This window comes from Chamaea fasciata, unplaced genomic scaffold (assembly GCF_029207755.1).
Source record: "Chamaea fasciata isolate MVZ Bird 193981 ecotype frontalis unplaced genomic scaffold, bChaFas1.0.hap1 SCAF_298, whole genome shotgun sequence".
Classification (NCBI taxonomy): domain Eukaryota; kingdom Metazoa; phylum Chordata; class Aves; order Passeriformes; family Sylviidae; genus Chamaea; species Chamaea fasciata.
Window position 1 is genome coordinate 72,877 of NW_027094383.1, and position 19,624 is coordinate 92,500.

At 48.6% G+C, this 19,624-nt stretch overlaps 4 long non-coding RNA genes across 4 annotated transcripts; all 4 read left to right on the plus strand.

Moving 5' to 3' along the window:
* The first annotated feature begins 8,574 nt into the window (after positions 1-8,574).
* On the plus strand, positions 8,575-10,023 carry LOC136305166 (uncharacterized). The gene is made up of 3 exons (XR_010725093.1): positions 8,575-8,588; positions 8,801-8,929; positions 9,315-10,023. It is a non-coding gene; the product is annotated as an uncharacterized lncRNA (long non-coding RNA).
* A 405-nt stretch (positions 10,024-10,428) lies between these two features.
* Positions 10,429-11,577, plus strand: LOC136305167 (uncharacterized). Its single transcript, XR_010725094.1, has 8 exons — positions 10,429-10,493; positions 10,572-10,613; positions 10,714-10,758; positions 10,853-10,894; positions 10,990-11,038; positions 11,129-11,170; positions 11,261-11,395; positions 11,503-11,577. It is a non-coding gene; the product is annotated as an uncharacterized lncRNA (long non-coding RNA).
* A 1,384-nt stretch (positions 11,578-12,961) lies between these two features.
* Positions 12,962-13,668, plus strand: LOC136305170 (uncharacterized). The gene is made up of 4 exons (XR_010725101.1): positions 12,962-13,109; positions 13,198-13,334; positions 13,434-13,513; positions 13,591-13,668. It is a non-coding gene; the product is annotated as an uncharacterized lncRNA (long non-coding RNA).
* Positions 13,669-15,295: 1,627 nt separating this feature from the next.
* LOC136305163 (uncharacterized) lies at positions 15,296-15,988 on the plus strand. Its single transcript, XR_010725088.1, has 3 exons — positions 15,296-15,340; positions 15,426-15,466; positions 15,551-15,988. It is a non-coding gene; the product is annotated as an uncharacterized lncRNA (long non-coding RNA).
* Positions 15,989-19,624: the final 3,636 nt, after the last annotated feature.

The window sequence follows — 19,624 nt, forward strand, 5'->3', positions numbered from 1 at the left end:
TTTGTGGCCGAGAGTTCTGTGCGGGATCGGTGGGTCTTTTCTGTGGAAAGCTAAACTCACCCCTCCAAGTTCCTGATGTCAGTTTGCAGGGGGTGTTTGGCAGTCTAAGGGCAGCTAGGGTTTCAGCTTCATGGCAGCTTGGTTGTGGGAGTAAGTACACTGTTCAGAATTCTAAGTGGCAGAAGCCCACTCCGGGGCACAGAGCTCTGTGCAGGAACAGTGGCTCTCTTCTGTGGGAAGCTAAACTCACCCCCCGAAGTTCCTAATGTCAGGTTGTCGGAGACATTGGGCACTCCAAGGACAGTTAGGGTTCCAGCTTCTGACAGCTTGGTTCTGGGAGTAATGTGCACTGTTCAGAATTCTAAGTGGCAGAAGCCCACTTTGGGGCACAGAGCTCTGTGCAGGAACGGTGGGTCTTTTCTGTGGGAAGCTAAACTCACCCCAGCAGGTTCCTGATGTCAGGCTGTAGGAGACATTTGGCACTCCAAGGACAGTAAGGGTTCCAGCTTCTGGATGCTTGGATCTGGCAGAAGTCCTGTGCTGAACTTATTTTTATCAGTTAGCAGCCCACTCCGTGGCCGAGAGTTCTGTGCAGGAACGGTGGGTCTTTTCTGTGGAAAGCTAAACTCACCCCTCCAAGTTCCTGATGTCAGTTTGCAGGGGGTGTTTGGCAGTCTAAGGGCAGCTAGGGTTTCAGTTTCATGGCAGCTTGGGTGTGGGATTAAGTACACTGTTCAGAATTCTAAGTGGCAGAAGCCCACTTCCGGGCACAGAGCTCTGTGCAGGAACAGTGGCTCTCTTCTGTGGAAAGCTATACTCACCGACTAAGTTCCTAATGTCAGGTTGTAGGAGACATTGGGCACTCCAAGGACAGTTAGGGTTCCAGCTTCTGGGAGCTTGGATCTGGCAGATATCCTGTGCTGAATTTATTTTTAGTCGGCAGTCGCCCTCTCTTGGTCAGAGGGCTCTGTGCAGGAAGCGTTGCTCCTTTTCTGTGGGAATCTGGACTCACTGCATCAGGTTCCTAATGTCAGGTTGTAGGAGACATTTGGCACTCCAAGGACAGTTAGGTTTCCAGCTTCTTGGAGCTTGGCTATGGGAGAAGTGCAGCAGTGTTCAGAATTCTAAGTGGCAGAAGCCCACTTCCGGGCACAGAGCTCTGTGCAGGAACAGTGGCTCTCTTCTGTGGAAAGCTATACTCACCGACTAAGTTCCTAATGTCAGGTTGTAGGAGACATTGGGCACTCCAAGGACAGTTAGGGTTCCAGCTTCTGGGAGCTTGGATCTGGCAGATATCCTGTGCTGAATTTATTTTTAGTCGGCAGTCGCCCTCTCTTGGTCAGAGGGCTCTGTGCAGGAAGCGTTGCTCCTTTTCTGTGGGAATCTGGACTCACTGCATCAGGTTCCTAATGTCAGGTTGTAGGAGACATTTGGCACTCCAAGGACAGTTAGGTTTCCAGCTTCTTGGAGCTTGGCTATGGGAGAAGTGCAGCAGTGTTCAGAATTCTAAGTGGCAGAAGCCCACTCCGGGGCACAGAGCTCTGTGCAGGAACGGTGGGTCTTTTCTGTGGGAAACTAAACTCACCCCAGCAGGTTCCTGATGTCAGGCTGTAGGAGACATTTGGCACTCCAAGGACAGTAAGGGTTCCAGCTTCTGGATGCTTGGATCTGGCCGAAGTCCTGTGATGAACTTATTTTTATCAGTTAGCAGCCCACTCCGTGGCAGAGAGTTCTGTGCAGGAACGGTGGGTCTTTTCTGTGGAAAGCTAAACTCACCCCTCCAAGTTCCTGATGTCAGTTTGCAGGGGATGTTTGGCAGTCTAAGGGCAGCTAGGGTTTCAGCTTCATGGCAGCTTGGTTGTGGGAGTAAGTACACTGTTCAGAATTCTAAGTGGCAGAAGCCCACTCCCGGGCACAGAGCTCTGTGCAGGAACGGTGGCTCTCTTCTGTGGGAAGCTATACTCACCGACTAAGTTCCTAATGTCAGGTTGTAGGAGACATTGGGCACTCCAAGGACAGTTAGGGTTCCAGCTTCTGACAGCTTAGTTCTGGGAGTAATGTGCACTGTTCAGAATTCTAAGTGGCAGAAGCCCACTCCCTGGCACAGAGCTCTGTGCAGGAACTGTGGGTCTTTTCTGTGGGAAACTAAACTCACCCCAGCAGGTTCCTGATGTCAGGCTGTAGGAGACATTTGGCACTCCAAGGACAGTAAGGGTTCCAGCTTCTGGATGCTTGGATCTGGCAGAAGTCCTGTGCTGAACTTATTTTTATCAGTTAGCAGCCCACTCCGTGGCTGAGAGTTCTGTGCAGGAACGGTGGCTCTCTTCTTTAGGAAGCTAAACTCACCCCTCCAAGTTCCTGATGTCAGTTTGCAGGGGGTGTTTGGCAGTCTAAGGGCAGCTAGGGTTTCAGCTTCATGGCAGCTTGGTTGTGGGAGTAAGTACACTGTTCAGAATTCTAAGTGGCAGAAGCCCACTCCGGGGCACAGAGCTCTGTGCAGGAACAGTGGCTCTCTTCTGTGGGAAGCTATACTCACCCCCCGAAGTTCCTAATGTCAGGTTGTAGGAGACATTGGGCACTCCAAGGACAGTTAGGGTTCCAGCTTCTGACAGCTTGGTTCTAGGAGTAATGTGCACTGTTCAGAATTCTAAGTGGCAGAAGCCCACTCCCGGGCACAGAGCTCTGTGCAGGAACGGTGGGTCTTTTCTGTGGGAAACTAAACTCACCCCAGCAGGTTCCTGATGTCAGGCTGTAGGAGACATTTGGCACTCCAAGGACAGTAAGGGTTCCAGCTTCTGGATGCTTGGATCTGGCAGAAGTTTCGTGCTGAACTTACTTTTAGCAGGCAGAAGCCCACTCCGGGGCAGGGAGTTCTTTGCAGCAGTGGTGGCTCTGTTCGGTGGGAAGCTAAACTGCCCGCACCAGGTTCCTCATGTCAGGTGGTAGGAGACATTTCGCACTCGAAGGACGGTTAGGGCTCCAGATTCTGGCAGCTTGGCCATGGGAGAAGTGCAGCAGTGTCCAGAATTTTAAGTGGCAGAAGCCTACTGCTGGGCTCAGAGCTCTGTGCAGGAACGGTGTCCCCTTTTCTGGGGAAACTAAACACACCCCCCTGGTTCAGATTGTCTGTTTTAAGGAGCCATTTGGCAGTCTAAGGGGAGCCAGGCTTCCAGGTACTGACAGCGTGCATCTGGGAGTAAGTGTGGTGTTCAGAATTCTAAGTGGCAGAAGCCTAGTCCGGGGCACAGAGCTCTCTGAAGGAAAGGTGGCTGTCATTCGTGGGAAGCTAAACTGTCCCCATCAGGGTCCTGATTTCAGTTCATAGGATAGATTTGGCACTCCATGGGCAGTAAGCGTTTCAGCTTCTGGCAGCTTGGATCTGGCAGATGTCCGGTGCTGAACTTAATTTTATCAGTTTGCAGCCCACTGCAGGGCAGAGAGTTCTGTGCAGGAACGGTGGCTCTCTTCTTTAGGAAGCTAAACTCACCCCTCTACGTTCCTAATGTCAGGTTGTAGGAGACATTTGGCCCTCCAAGGACAGTTAGAGTTCCAACTTCTGAAAGCTTGGATCTGGCAGATATCCTGTGCTGAATTTATATTTAGCAGGCAGAACCCCACTTCGGGGCCGAGAGTTCTGTGCAGAAACAGTGGCTCTCTTCTGTGGGAAACTAAACTCACCCCTCCAAGTCCTTCATTTCAGGTTGTAGGAGACATTTAGCCCTCCAAGGACAGTTAGGGTTCCAGCATCTGGCAGCTTGGATCTGGCAGATATCCTGTGCTGAACTTATTTTTAGTAGGCAGAAGCCCACTCTGGGGCTAGGAGTTCTGTTCAGCAGCTGTGGCTCTGTTCGGTGGGAAGCTAAACTGCCCGCATCAGGTTCCTCATGTCAGGTGGTAGGAGACATTTGGCACTCGAAGGACAGTTGGGGCTCCAGATTCTAGCAGCTTGGCCATGGGAGAAGTGCAGCAGTGTTCTGACTTTCAAGTGGCAGAAGCCCATTCCGGGGAACAGAGCTATTTGCAGGAACAGTGGATCTCTTTTGGGGGAAGCTGAATTCACTCCCTAAGTTCCTAATGTCAGGTGGTAGGAGACATTTGGCAGTCCAAGGACAGTAAGGGTTCCAGTTTCTGGCAGCTTGGATCTGGCAGAAGTTTCGTGCTGAACTTATTTTTAGGAGGCAGAAGCCCACCCAGGGGCAGAGGGCTTTGTGCAGGAACTGTCGCCCCTTTTCTGTGGGAGTCTAAACTGAGCCCATCAGGTTCCTGATGTCAGGTTGTAGGAGACATTTGGCACTCGCAGGATAGTAAGGGTTTCAGCTTCTGGGAGATTGGCTGTGGGAGAAATGCAGCAGTGTTCCGAATTGAAAGTGGCAGAAGCCCACTCCCGGGCACAGTGCTCTGTGCAGGAACAGTGGATCTCTTCTGTGGGAAGCTAAACTCACCCCTCCAAGTTCCTGATGTCAATTTGCAGGAGGTGTTTGGCAGTCTAAGGGCAGCCCGGGTTTCAGCTTCATGGCGGCTTGGTTGTGGGAGTAAGTACACTGTTCAGAATTCTAAGTGGCAGAAGCCCACTCCCGGGCACAGAGCGCTGTGCAGGAACAGTGGCTCTCTTCTGTGGGAAACTAAACTCACCCCCCGAAGTTCCTAATGTCAGGTTGTAGGAGACATTTTGCACTCCAAGGACAGTAAGCGTTTCAGCTTCTGGCAGCTTGGATCTGGCAGATATCCTATGCTGAACTTATTTTTAGCAGGCAGAAGCCCACTCCAGGGCAGAGAGTTCTGTGCAGCAACGGTGGGTCTTTTCTGTGAGAAACTAAACTCCCCCGATGAGGCTCCTGATTTCAGTTTATAGGATAGATTTGGCCCTCCAAGGACAGTAAGTGTTCCAGCATCTGGGAGCTTGGATCTGGCAGATGTCCTGTGCTGAACTTAATTTTATCAGTTCGCAGCCCACTCTGGGGCAGATAGTTCTGTGCAGGAAGTGTCACCCCTTTTGTGTGGGAATCTGGACTCACCTCATCAGGTTCCTGATGTCAGGTTGTTGGAGACATTTGGCCCTCCAAGGACAGTTAGGGTTCCAGCATCTGGCAGCTTGGATCTGGCAGATATCCTGTGCTGAACTTATTTTTAGTAGGCAGAAGCCCACTCTGGGGCTAGGAGTTCTGTTCAGCAGCTGTGGCTCTGTTCGGTGGGAAGCTAAACTGCCCGCACCAGGTTCCTCATGTCAGGTGGTAGGAGACATTTCGCACTCGAAGGACAGTTGGGGCTCCAGATTCTAGCAGCTTGGCCATGGGAGAAGTGCAGCAGTGTTCTGACTTTCAAGTGGCAGAAGCCCACTCCGGGGAACAGAGCTATTTGCAGGAACAGTGGATCTCTTTTGGGGGAAGCTGAATTCACTCCCTAAGTTCCTAATGTCAGGTTGTAGGAGACATTTGGCACTCCAAGGACAGTAAGGGTTCCAGTTTCTGGCAGCTTGGATCTGGCAGAAGTTTCGTGCTGAACTTATTTTTAGCAGGCAGAAGCCCACTCCGGGGCAGGGAGTTCTGTGCAGCAGCGGTGGCTCTGTTCAGTGGGAAGCTAAACTGCCCGCACCAGGTTCCTCATGTCAGGTGGTAGGAGACATTTGGCACTTGAAGGACAGTTGGGGCTCCCAATTCTAGCAGCTTGGCCATGGGACAAGTGCAGCAGTGTTCCGACTTTCAAGTTGCAGAAGCTCAGTCCTTGGCTCAGAGCTCTGTGCAGGAACGTTGTCCCCTTTTCTGGGGATACTAAGCACACTCTCCTGGTTCAGATTTTCAGTTTTAAGGAGGCATTTGATCGTCTAATGGGAGCCACGGTTCCATCTACTGACAGCGTGGATCTGGGAGTAAGTGTGGTGTTCAGAATTCTAAGTGGCAGAAGCCCACTCCCGGGCACAGAGCTCTCTGAAGGAAAGGTGGCTGTCATTCGTGGGAACCTAAACTCTCCCCATCAGGCTCCTGATGTCAGTTCATAGGATAGATTTGGCACTCCAAGGACAGTAAGGGTTCCAGCTTCTGGGAGCTTGGATCTGGCAGATGTCCTGTGCTGAACTTAATTTTATCATTTAGCAGCCCACTCCGTGGCTGAGAGTTCTGTGCAGGAACGGTGGTTCTCTTCTGATGGAACATAAACTCACTTCTCGAAGTTCGTAATGTTCGGTTGTAGGAGACATTTGGCACTTGAAGGACAGTTAGGGTTCCAGCTTCTGGCAGCTTGGCTCTGGGAGAAGTGCAGGTATGTTTAGAATTGTAGATGGCATAAGTCCACTCCTGGGCATAGCGCTCTGTTCAAGATCGGTGGCCCTTTTCTGTGGCAAGCTGGACTCACCCGATCACATTCCTGATTTCAGTTTTTAGGAGGTGATTGGCACTCCACGGCCAGTCTGGGATTCTGCTTCTAGTAGCATGGGTCTTGGGACAATGCTGATGCATTCAGAATTCTATTTTCCAGAAGTCTAGTTCCATGTAGAATGCCTTAGACTTGACTGGATGTTCCTTTTGTGGGAGAGTTAAGTCACCCCCTTAGGGTCCTGATGTCTGTTTTTATAGTCCGTTGGTAGTATGTACCCTCCCTGCATCCTAGTTTCGGTTTATTGGGTTTGGGTGAAATATTCTTCTATTGCTAATTTTTGGAGGGAGACTTCTCCTCTGACCCTAAAAATCCTGCCTGCCCTAGATTGAAAAAAGTAACTCCCCTAATTTGAAAGCAGTTACATGTCGTTTTTATAAGATGTCCGTCAATCTGCTTGCAACATTGCTACAACCCTCATCTTTCTCCATCTAGATTCCAAAACATTACTCTGCCTGGATTTCATATAGGTGTTCACCCGGTTTCAAAGTATTAAACATGTACGTTTCAAAGTCTCCATTGCAAAATACGGGATGGGTTCTGGAATACCAGAATCACCCAGTTTCAACATGCCAAAACCATTCTATTTCATAATGTTAGAATGTTAAGTTATAACATCTCTAAGACAATTTCTAAATATCAATTTGCAAAGTATCATTTCTTTGATGTCTTCTATGGATGGGATTCCTAATCCCCAAAACTGCCATACTGTCAAAATGGGATCTGTGTGAAATATTTTGCCCTCTGAAAAGGTTTTACCTAATGACCATTAATCTATTTTCATCATACAGCTAGATGTAGTAAAAACCAAGCAAATACTTGTAGTAGTTTTCTGCCTAGATGGATCTCAGAACTGGCATTTGCCAAACTAAGGATGGAGCAGATCTCTTCCCTGGATCATCCTGGAAAATTTGTTTAGTAGGCAAAGGGAATTTTTATAAATTACATTAATATGTTACTGTAATTTAGGGTGGACCAGCCACCGGCAGCAGGACTCCGGTTTGCTCCGGGCCGGTCAGGATTAGACATAAGTCACCTGGCAACCCCCCTGGCTCCTTAAGGGACACGTAGAAGACCTCAACAGAAACACAATTCAGTAAGGATTCCTAAGTAAATATTTCTGGTAATTGCTTACAGTCTGGGAAAAATTTCCTAAATAATTACAAACTTAGGACTTCTGGGAAGGAATTCTGGGGATAGAACTTCCATCTCGGCCACCGGCCACAAGAAGAACAGTTCTCTCCCACAGAACGGAAGCCTAGCACCCCAGCGTTTCACAGGCAGACGAAGGGTCATGCAGGGGAACGAACAATCTGCGGGACCTTTCTCGACCTCATCCCACAATGCCCCCTGTCTTCAGAGGGTTTCCTGGGCACACCCCTGTGGGGAGGTGCTAGTTCAGAGGGGCCTAGCTGTCTCTGCTTTTTAAGGGCTTGAATTTTAGGGAACACTCCCCTTTTTTCTCCTCCCTGGAGAGACTTAAACTGAAGGAAACTCCTCTTTTCCAAAAATTTTAGGAGATTAAGTTAAGGGGCACAAGCCATTTATTTTCCACGTCACAGTTTAAGCAGAGGTAACTGCCCATATGCTAATTTTAAATTGAAGGAACCCGTGCCTTTTTCAGCATTTTAAGGATTTAAAATTGGACTTCAGTTGCACTCGAACGGGTACCCCGGTAACACCTATCTCAGACGGGAGCAATCCAGGCGTATATATAAGCTTAACACCACCTGGGAGTTTATTCTTTTTCTCCTTTGTAATTAATACATTGATATACTTACTTAGAGGTGCTAATGAGCCTTACACCATTCATAATCTTACTGTTCTTTGTCATCCTACTTAGTCACTTGTGGAATACTAATTGCAGTCACCCAGGAATAATTACCCCCGTCAACAGCAAATTACCCAAATTACTATCTTGCTATGTTACTAAAACGCTAAGTTTTATTTTTGCCCTCTAGCCTGAAGTCATTACAGCCAAAACAGAAAAATAGCATTATTACCCCAAGGAGTTTTTTTCTCTATCGAGCCCTGTACTTACCTTGCATTTGAGTCAGAGGAGCCAAACAGCTGCAGCTCCTTCGAGAGCTTTTATACCCCGTGGGAGTTGCCTCCTCCCTTTTCCCGGGCATTCTGGGAACGAGGGGCGGGCCCAATCAGGGGTATATTAACCCCAGCTTTTGCCAAGGGGCTTCATTCCCTCCTGGGAATCAGCCAGGGTAAGAGCTCTCCTCTCATTTCAGCGAAGAGGCTCTATTAGCTTATTTTTGTTAGGTGTTTTTGGGCACCTACAAATAACAGGAGCTTTGAGGATACTACAAAGAAGATGCTATCAAATACAGGGAGTATTTAAGTTCAGGGGTTTTGTTTGCACATTCAGGGGAGGAAAGGCGCTTTTGTAATTTCTGGGTTTGTTCTCATTTTCTTTTAGGAGGAGCAGTACTCCTGAAGTTATAGGTCACATCCAGCACGATCTTCCAGATTCTTTCAGAAGATTTGTCACCTCAAAAGGGCCACTGTACACGTCAGAGGCAACGACCGAGATCCAGGCTTCCGATCGGTAAGGCGAGGACTACGTTCAGGGTACCCGGTTGAGAGTTAGCAGGTTTTGAAGGCAGCAAAATGAGGAACGACCTGCATTTGAGGGCCTCCCCCAAGGCTTTTTTGCAAGTAATAGCAGCTGCATTTATGCGTCTTATAGCACAGAAGAGCACCTAAGATACGTAAATGTGAGCACCTAAGTTTTGCTCACAGACCTGCCCTACAGTTTTGCCCCCTGCTAACTCAGGTACCGGACATTGTAACAGCCCTAGGCTTAGATGCGGGACGAAGCCACAGACTCGAGGACCCGGGCACGCTTAGGCGAGGGCGAGCGGCCGCCCCCTCGGGATTCGGCGCACGCGCCGCTAAATTCGTGCATCGATTTTCATTTTTCTTTTTCATAGCTAAGAGGCTAATCGGCGATCGGAGGGCCTTCTGAGACAGACTTATTTCCAGTCCAACGTGGATTCACCTTACCGGTCATCTCAAAGATAAGTCAGGGGCCACGGCCTCGAGATAGGACGACAGGGGTGTCAGAAATTTATGGGTCCGGTTTAACAGCTACCAGAGGGGCAGGGGTGTCCCTTAAGGGGCCACTTAGGACAGCCGAAGGGAACGGCTATACTTCAATAGCAACTACGGGGCACGCAAGGCAGAACGGTCCCCGTCCGCATCGTGCGGTCCGGCGCGCAGCGTCGTCCAGCCCCACTCAGCGATCCCGTTAGCTGTCAAGGGGAAGCCTTAATTTTGATCCCAATGCTGTGGTGCAGGGCAGTCCAGTCCCGGTGCATGTCCTGTCAGTTGTCTGTTGTGCACTCTGTGTCTTTTGAGTGTCTTGTATTTCATGTCATTTTCTCTGGCTTTTCAAGGGGCCATCAAAATCCCGGCATCATTTTTAGCATCTCCGGTCCCTCAGTTCCTCGGCCAGGCGCCGATACCATCAAACCATCGACTCGGGAGCTCAGGCCAGCATGGGAATCGTATTTATTTTCAGAAGCATCCAGTTTACTGTCTTTTCAGGTCTTGTTCTGAGCTGTACTGACAGCCAAGCACCACCACGATCCATTCCGGTGGATTAGGACTTGTAAGGATGCAAAGCTAGGGAGAGGATTCTGACCGGAGCATTCTCGTGCGTCCATCTTTGCGGTTCTTGGGATAAGTCATCCCCTTAGCATCTTTTTTCCTGCAGGTTTCTCTGAGCCCGGTCAGCTCTCGTTTCAGCTTACCTCGATCATCTCCTCCCGAGTTCTCTCGGTCCTCAGGGTCATTCCTCTCTTCGAGATTTTTTCTTTCCCTGTCGCGTCCCTTTGTTTGTTGCGTCTTGTGTCACGGGTGTGGGTGTGTATTTGGCCCAGCGCTGCTCTGCCCTGCCCTGTAGCACAGCTGGGTGTAGGGGTAATAGGACAAATTTGAAGTGCAGGGTGCATTGGCTTCTAGGTGTGATCTGTAGACTGACCAAGATGTGTGGAGCTGTCAAGTTATCCTGCAGCCCTTTGACTTTTGTCCTAACTTTCTTTCAGATGCAGACTGATTAAACCTGTGGCAGAGCAGCCCCTATCGGTGGAGTCGGTTCTCCCGAGAAGGTCAGTCCGAGTCGGTCTTTGCAGGGGAGGGGTAAATGGTGGCTCTGTTACAGCCCTGATTTTTGTCTTTGTTTTTAGGAGCTAATGCAGGATATTGGCAGTCCAGAAGAAGCGGGCAAGGTGAGCATGGACCGGTGAACAGAAGCAGTTGTTATTTCTCCGGTGTCAATTTCTGGTGCAACTCTCACCATCCACTGTTGGGTTTTTTTTTTTTTTTCAGGTGGTCTGGTTTTGAGATGTCCTGTTTGTGGATTCCAGCGGCCAGGTAGGTGTCAGCTTATGTCAGTTGCAGTTTGTCTTTGCAGGGGCAGTGTAATTGGTGCCCTTGTTACTGCCTGTTTCTTTGTCTCTATTTTTAGGAGGTAAAGCAGGATGTTGGCGGTGAAGGTGAAGCGTGCAAGGTGAGCATTGATCTGCGGACAGAACCGGTTGCTGTTGCTCAGGTCTCAGTTTCTGGTGAAAATCTAATATCTGCTGTTTATTTTCTTATTTTTAGCTGGCCCGCTTGTGAAATGTCCCGGTCGTGGGTACCAGCAGCCAAGAGGGTGTGTGCTTAAGTCAGTCCCAGTTTGCCTTTGCTGGGGCAGTGTAAATGATGACTGTGTTACAGCGTTGTTTTTTGTCTTTTTTTTTAGGAGGTAAAGAGGGATATTGGCAGTCCAGGTGAAGCGGCCCAGGTGAGCATTGTCCGGTGGATGGAAGCAGCTGTTATCACTCAGGTCTCAATATCTGGTGCAACTCCAAGGTTGTATTTTTGTCTGTTTTAGGCAGTCTGCTGTCATTATGCTGAAGTCCCTTCTCCAATGTGGTGATGGACCGGGTCCCTCTCTTTGGAGCCCTTCAGAAGCATTACAGGACTGTGTGATCAAGCCTCGATTTCTCCGTTTGAAGCTGCTTTCCAGGTAGTCTTTGATAACGGCCGAGGAGTCGGGGAGGCAGGGAGGAGAGGAGGAGCGAGGGTCCTCTCAAGTATCAGCAATGTCAAATCCCTTGTCTGCTCTTAATCCAGACCTACGCCCTGACGATGCCATCACCCTCCAAGCACGGCTGAGGCAGCGGGCCCGAGCACCCGGGCGTTCTCAAGAGGCGGTGGGTAGCAGAATTGTTGGGTTTTGGGCGATGCGGTGTAAGACCACACAGTGATGTTTGCTTTTCTTTATTGCAGCTGACTAAGAGAGAGCAACCTGGTGTTAGGAGGAATTTCCCTGAGGGACAGCCGGCCTTCCTTTTCACCTGCCAGGATTCTGCATCTCCAGATGTCTGAGAGATAAGTGGAGGGCTCCGAGCCACGGAGGGGATGAAAGCGGGGGGCCGGGTTGGCTTTCCACCAGGCGGGGGTTTGGAGACGGGGCCATCCAAGAAGCGGCCCCTTAGGCTTCCTACAGGGAAAGTCTCCCTTTTGATCTCCATGGCGAGGCGTGCAGGGCAGAGCAGTCCCGGTGCTTGTCATGTCCCTCGTTTGTTGCGCACTCTTTGTTTCATGTCTTTTGCCTTAGCCCTTCAAGGGGCCTACCAAAAACCCTGGCATCCCTCTTAGCCTCTTAGGACTCTCAGTTCCTCGGCCAGGTGCCGATGCCCTCGGACCATCGACTCGGGAGCTCGGGCAGGCATGGGCATCGTATCTCTCTTCAGAAGCATCCAGTCTAATGTCTTTCTAGGTCTTGTTCTGAGCTGTACTGACAGCCGAGCACCACCAGCATCCATTCCGGTGGATTAGGACTTGTAAGAATGCAAAGCTAGGTAGCAGAGTGTGACCGGAGCATTCTCGAGCGTCCATCTTTGCGGTTCTTGGGATAATTCATCCCCTTAGCATCTTTTTTCCTGCAGGTTTCTCTGAGCCCGGTCAGCTCTCCTTTCAGCTTACCTCGGTCATCTGCTCCCGAGTTCTCTCGGTCCTCAGGGTCATTCCTCTCATCGAGAGTTTTCTTTCCCTGTCGTGTCCCTTTGTTTGTTGCGTCTTGTGTCACGGGTGTGGGTGTGTATTTGGCCCGTAGCTGCTCTGCCCTGCCGCACAGCTGGGTGTAGGGGTAATAGGACAAATTTGAAATGCAGGGTGCATTGGCTTCTAGGTGGGATCTGTAGATTGACCCAAGATGTGTGGAGCTGTCAAGTTATCCTGCAGCCCTTTGACTCTTGTCCTAACTTTCTTTCAGATGCAGATGGATTAACCCTGTGGCAGAGCAGCCCCTGTGGGTGTCATCGGTTCCCCCGAGAAGGTCAGTCCGAGTCGGTCTTTGCAGGGGAGGTGTAAATGGTGGCTCTGATACAGCCCTGACCTTTGTCTTTGTTTTTAGGAGCTTATGCAGGATATTGCCAGTCCAGGAGAAGCGGGCCAGGTGAGCATTCACTGGTGGACAGCAGCTGTTGTTGTTGCTCCGCTCTCCATTTCTGGCTCAAGTCTAACCATCCACTGTTGATTTTTGTTTTATTTCAGGTGGTCTGCTTGTGAGGTTGTCGTGGTTCAGGCTGGCAGCGGCCAGGTGGGTGTGAGTTTAAGTCAGTCCCAGTTTGGTTTTGCCGGGGGGGTGTACATTGTGAGTATGTTACAGCCTTGTTTTTTGTTTTTATTTTTAGGAGGTAAAGCGGGATCTTGGCAGTCCAGGACCAGCTGCCTAGGTGAGCATTGACTGGTGGATGGAAGTGGCTGTAATCGCTCAGGTCTCAATTTCTGGTGCACCTCTAAGCTTGTATTATTGTGTTTTAGGTGGTCCACTCTTCTTCTGCTGAAGTACCCTCTGCCATGAGATCATGAACTTGGGCACCTTTTTTTGTGAGCCGTTCAGAAGCATTACAGGACTGTGTGATCAAGCCTCAATTTCTCTGTTTGAAGCTGCTTTCCAGGTAGGCTTTGATAACAGCTGAGGAGTTGGGGAGGCAGGGAGGAGAGAGGGTCCTGTCAAGTTTCAGCACTGTCAAATCCCTTGTGTGTTCTTAATCCAGGCCTACCCCAGGACGATGGCATGACTCTCCAAGCACGGCCGAGGCAGCGGGCTTGAGGGCCTGGGTGTTCTCAAGAGATGGTGAGTAGCAGAATTGTTGGGGTTTGGGCGCTGTGCTGCTAAGATCACACAGTGATGTTTGCTTTTCTTTATTGCAGCTGACTAAGAGAGAGCAGCCTGGTGTTAGCAGGAATTTCCCTGAGGGAGAGCCAGCCTTCCTTTTCACCTGCTTGGACTCTGCATCTCCAGATGTCTGAGAGATAAGTGGAGGGCTCCGAGCCACGGAGGGGACGAAAGTGGGGGGCCGGGTCGGCTTTCAACCGGGAGTGGTTTTTCAGTTGGGTTTGGAGCTGGGGTTGTCCAGGAAGCGGCCCCTTAGGCTTCCTACAGGGAAAGTCTCCCTTTTGATCTCCATGGCGAGGCGTGCAGGGCAGAGCAGTCCCGGTGCTTGTCATGTCCCTCGTTTGTTGCGCACTCTTTGTTTCATGTCTTTTGCCTTAGCCCTTCAAGGGGCCTACCAAAAACCCTGGCATCCCTCTTAGCCTCTTAGGACTCTCAGTTCCTCGGCCAGGTGCCGATGCCCTCGGACCATCGACTCGGGAGCTCGGGCAGGCATGGGCATCGTATCTCTCTTCAGAAGCATCCAGTCCAATGTCTTTCCAGGTCTTGTTCTGAGCTGTACTGACAGCCGAGCACCACCAGCATCCATTCCGGTGGATTAGGACTTGTAAGAATGCATAGCTAGGTAGCAGAGTGTGACCGGAGCATTCTCGAGCGTCCATCTTTGCGGTTCTTGGGATAAGTCATCCCCTTAGCATCTTTTTTCCTGCAGGTTTCTCTGAGCCCGGTCAGCTCTCCTTTCAGCTTACCTCAGTCATCTGCTCCCGAGTTCTCTCGGTCCTCAGGGTCATTCCTCTCATCGAGAGTTTTCTTTCCCTGTTGCGTCCCTTTGTTTGTTGCGTCTTGTGTCACGGGTGTGGGTGTGTATTTGGCCCGTAGCTGCTCTGCCCTGCCGTACAGCTGGGTGTAGGGGTAATAGGACAAATTTGAAGTGCAGGGTGCATTGGCTTCTAGGTGGGATCTGTAGATTGACCCAAGATGTGTGGAGCTGTCAAGTTATCCTGCAGCCCTTTGACTCTTGTCCTAACTTTCTTTCAGATGCAGATGGAATAACCCTGTGGCAGAGCAGCCCCTATGGGTGGCGTCGGTTCCCCCGAGAAGGTCAGTCCCGGTCGGTCTTTGCAGGGGAGGTGTAAATGTGGCTCTGATACAGCCCTGACCTTTGTCTTTGTTTTTAGGAGCTTATGCAGGATATTGCCAGTCCAGGAGAAGTGGGCCAGGTGAGCATTCACTGGTGGACAGCAGCTGTTGTTGTTGCTCTGCTCTCCATTTCTGGCTCAAGTCTAACCATCCACTGTTGATTTTTGTTTTATTTCAGGTGGTCTGCTTGTGAGGTTGTCGTGGCTCAGGCTGGCAGCGGCCAGGTGGGTGTGAGTTTAAGTCAGTCCCAGTTTGGTTTTGCCAGGGGGATGTACATTGTGACTCTGCTACAGCCTTGTTTTTTGTTTTTATTTTTAGGAGGTAAAGCGGGAGCTTGGCAGTCCAGGACCAGCTGCCTAGGTGAGCATTGACTGGTGGATGGAAGCTGCTGTCATTGCTCAGGTCTCAATTTCTGGTGTAACTCTAACATCCACTGTTTAATTTACTTTCATTTTAGGTGGTTCACTTGCCAGATTTCCTGGTCCTGGATGCCAGTGGCTTGGTGGGTATCAGCTTGAGCTTTATGTATTACTGAGTTCTGTTAGATTGTGGTGATTGTGTTTTCTCAGTGACTCAGCCTGCTGTTTTCTTTGTGTCTTTGCAGGTGCTGCTACTGTCCTACACATGCCAAGGATTAGGGGCAAGCGGGTAAGTTGGCTTTTAGGCATTAGGGGTGATCCATAGGCATGGGGTGTGTAGCAGCATGCTAAATGTGTACCTTTTCCTTTTGCAGGTACCCTCTGGGTAGACTGTGGAGCCAAATCAGTATCTGAGGTGAGTTGGGGCAGAGGTGCTTGGAAAGCCTGGGGATTAGTTTCCTGTCACACAATTTTCACAGTTTGTACTTTGTTGTCTTAGGTATTGAGAGGAGGTGCGGAGCCTAAGTTTGGATACGGCAGCGCCGAAGTCCTCGGAGGATGGATTTTGTCCGCTCGTCTTCCAAAAGATAAGTGTTGGGGCTTGTGTTTGGGTGCAGGGGAAAGAACTTTGGAAGTGGGAGGCAATTTCACATTAGCTTAGAAGAGAGGGCCCTAGTGGGATGGGTCCCTCTGAAGTAATGGGAGAGGGTTTCCCCTCGGTCTCGCCGGAGCATTTGCCGGGCAGGGCAGTTCAGCATTCTAGCGTGTTTTGCGTCGTCAGCAGTCTTTGAGTCTCGGCGGCCTAGCGGACGTTTTCACCCGACGAGGTCGCCTTTCATCCGGAGGCATCGCCACGGTCACCCGGCAGTCATCGCTTTCTTCACTCGGCTTCCCGAGCTTCTGGAGCGTCCTCTTAACAGCTTAGGCACTTAGTCTAGTGAGCAGTTTTGTTTGCATTGACTTGGAACTGACTATGTTTGTCTTGCAAGTGACTATGTTTGTTTTGTATTGCCAGTGACTCTGTTTGTATTGCATTGCAAGTGACTCTGTATTGTATTGCATTGCCAGTGACTCTGTATTGTATTGCACGTGACTGTGTTTGTATTGTATTGCACGTGACTGTGTTTGTATTGTATTGCATGTGACTCTGTTTGTATTATATTGCATGTGACTCTGTTTGTATTGTATTGCCTGTGACTCTGTTTGTATTGTATTGCCTGTGACTCTGTTTGTATTGCACTGCCAGTGACTCTGTTTGTATTGTATTGCAAGTGACTCTGTATTGTATTGCAAGTGACTCTGTATTGTATTGCATTGCCAGTGACTCTGTATTGTATTGCAAGTGACTGTGTTTGTATTGTATTGCAAGTGACTGTGTTTGTATTGTATTGCAAGTGACTGTGTTTGTATTGTATTGCATGTGACTCTGTTTGTATTGTATTGCCTGTGACTGTTTGTATTGTATTGCCTGTGACTCTGTTTGTATTGCACTGCCTGTGACTCTGTTTGTATTGCACTGCCAGTGACTCTGTTTGTATTGCACTGCCAGTGACTCTGTTTGTATTGCATTGCAAGTGACTCTGTTTGTATTGTATTGCAAGTGACTCTGTATTGTATTGCATTGCCAGTGACTCTGTATTGTATTGCAAGTGACTGTGTTTGTATTGTATTGCAAGTGACTGTGTTTGTATTGTATTGCAAGTGACTCTGTATTGTATTGTATTGCAAGTGACTCTGTATTGTATTGTATTGCAAGTGACTCTGTATTGTATTGTATTGCCAGTGACTCTGTATTGTATTGTATTGCCAGTGACTCTGTATTGTATTGTATTGCCAGTGACTCTGTTTGTATTGCAAGTGGCTCTGTTTGCATTGCACTGCCAGTGACTCTGTTTGCGTTGCAAGTGACTGTTTGTATTGCACTCTAAGTCACTGTGCTTGTATTGCACTCAAAGTCACTGTGCTTGTATTGTATTGAAAGTGACTGTGTTTGTATTGCACTCTAAGTCATGATGTTGCTGTATCCTACTGTATGACTTATGCTTGAGCTGCCCTGCCCTGGCACAGTCACAGTTAGGTAGAAGAGTTGTAGGGCTTTGCAGTTCATCCTTTTTCTGTGGAGTTTTGGGTAGAGAAGGTATGGGCCCTGAGGGGGGATGATGCCTAGCTGTCAGGTAACCACTTGTTGACCACCTGTCATTGTCTTGCAGGTCTCTGGGCAGGATTAGTCTCTCTGCGGTTGCTGATGCTACGGAGTCTCCTGGAATCTACTGGGTAAGCTGAAAAGTGACTGTGTATGTCTGAGAGTTGTCTGTCTGCTTGGGTTTGCCTGTGCGAGTGTGTGTGCTGACTGGTTCTAACCTTGTGTGTGTGACTTTTGCCTTCCAGGTTTTTCAACACATTTTAAATTTAGAATAAAAAATCCCCAGCCGGGGGGGTTTTTTTTTTTTTCCCCCCGGCTGGGTTTTTTTTTCCTCGGTCCCGGCCGGTCTGCGAGGCGACGTTCATCGCCAAAGTTTGGGTGCCGACGGCCTAGGGACCGGGGTTTTCGTCAGGCAGGCTGATTTTTTCAGGGCTCCCGGGAACCACGTTCCCGAGGAGCGGTGCGAGTGTGTGCTGATGGTAGGGGATTGAGGTGAGAGAGGGTGGGTTTGTGTGCATGTTGACTGGTTCTAACCTTGTGTGTGTGACTTTTGCCTTCCAGGTTTTTCAACACATTTTAAACTTAGAATAAAAAATCCCCAGCCGGGGGGGTTTTTTTTTTTTTCCCCCCGGCTGGGTTTTTTTTTCCTCGGTCCCGGCCGGTCTGCGAGGCGACGTTCATCGCCAAAGTTTGGGTGCCGACGGCCTAGGGACCGGGGTTTTCGTCAGGCAGGCTGATTTTTTCAGGGCTCCCGGGAACCACGTTCCCGAGGAGCGTTGCGAGTGTGTGCTGACTGTAGGGGATTGAGAGGCGAGAGAGGGTGCACGGTGCGCATGCTGAAGGAGGTGTGTGCGGTGGACGATTGTTATGTTTTATGTGTGCTGCTTTTGTTTTGGGTTTCCTGTAACAATAAAACAAGATATAATGAGTGTTTCAGATTTTGAAAAATGGTTCTATTGTGTTAATAGTCATTTGGCTTGTATTGCCTTGTATTGTTCTGTATTGGCATTTGCTGCTGTATTTCAATGTATTGCTCTGTATGTAAATTGTAATTTTATAGGTGTGCCTATGGACTGTATCTGTATTTGCATTTGTATCTGTTGTTTCTGTATGTTTACTAAAGTGTAAAGAAACCCATTCATGCAATAAAAGCTGAATATACCCTAATAAAGATGCCCCCCTGCCCCCCCAATAAAGATACCCCGTGCCCCCCTCTCCCCCATTTGGCTCCTGTGTTTATTTGGTGTCAGAGTCATTTATTCTATTTCCTACCTCAAGGTAAGTCTATTTTCCTCTCTACACCTTCATGCTATTTCCTTTTCTGTCTAATTCTGCTTCTTTCTCTCTTAACTCTTAATTTTTCTCTGTTATTCTATTTCTAGATGTTTTTCTGTTTCTCTTTCTCTTTAACTCTCTTTTTCTGTCTGTTTTGCTTTCAGTCTGTTTCAGTCTGTCTTTTGCTTTCACTCTAACTGTTTCACTCTTTCTCTCTCATGCTGTTTCTCTGTTTTTCTCTTTTGATTTCTATTTTTCTCTAACCCTGTTTCTCTGTATGTCTTTGTGTCTATTTCACTCTCTATTTCACTTCCTTTCTATTTCTCTCTGTCTATTTCTCTCTGGCTCTGTCTATTTCTCTCTCTTTGTCTGTTTCTCTGTGTTTTTCTCTGTTTCTTTCTATTTCTCTGTCTTTGTCTATTTCTCTCTGTCTTTGTCTTTTTCTGTCTTAGACAAAGACAGAGAGAAATAGACAATTTCTCTCTTTGTGTTTTTCTCTTTCTCTATTTCTCTCTGTTTCTGTCATTTTCTCTCCATCTCTATTTCTCTCTGTCTTTGTCTTTTTGTCTGTCTGTATTTCTCTCTTTGTCTATTTCTCTCTGTTTCTGTCATTTTCTCTCCATCTCTATTTCTCTCTGTCTTTGTCTTTTTGTCTGTCTGTATTTCTCTCTTTGTCTATTTCTCTCTGTCTCTGTCATTTTCTCTCTGTCTCTATTTCTCTGTCTTTGTCTATTTCTCTCTGTCTCTGTTTCTCTCTGTCTCTGTCATTTTCTCTGTCTCTATTTCTCTCTGTCTCTATTTCTCTGTCTTTGTCTATTTCTCTGTCTTTGTCTATTTCTCTGTCTTTGTCTATTTCTCTCTGTCTCTGTCATTTTCTCTGTCTCTTTTTCTCTGTCTTTGTCTATTTCTCTCTGTCTCTGTCATTTTCTCTGTCTCTTTTTCTCTGTCTTTGTCTATTTCTCTCTGTCTCTGTCATTTTCTCTGTCTCTATTTCTCTGTCTTTGTCTATTTTTCTCTGTCTCTATTTCTCTGTCTTTGTCTATTTCTCTCTGTCTCTGTCTCTATTTCTCTGTCTTTGTCTATTTCTCTCTGTCTCTGTCTCTATTTCTCTCTGTCTTTGTCTTTTTCTCTCTCTGTCTCTATTTCTCTCTGTCT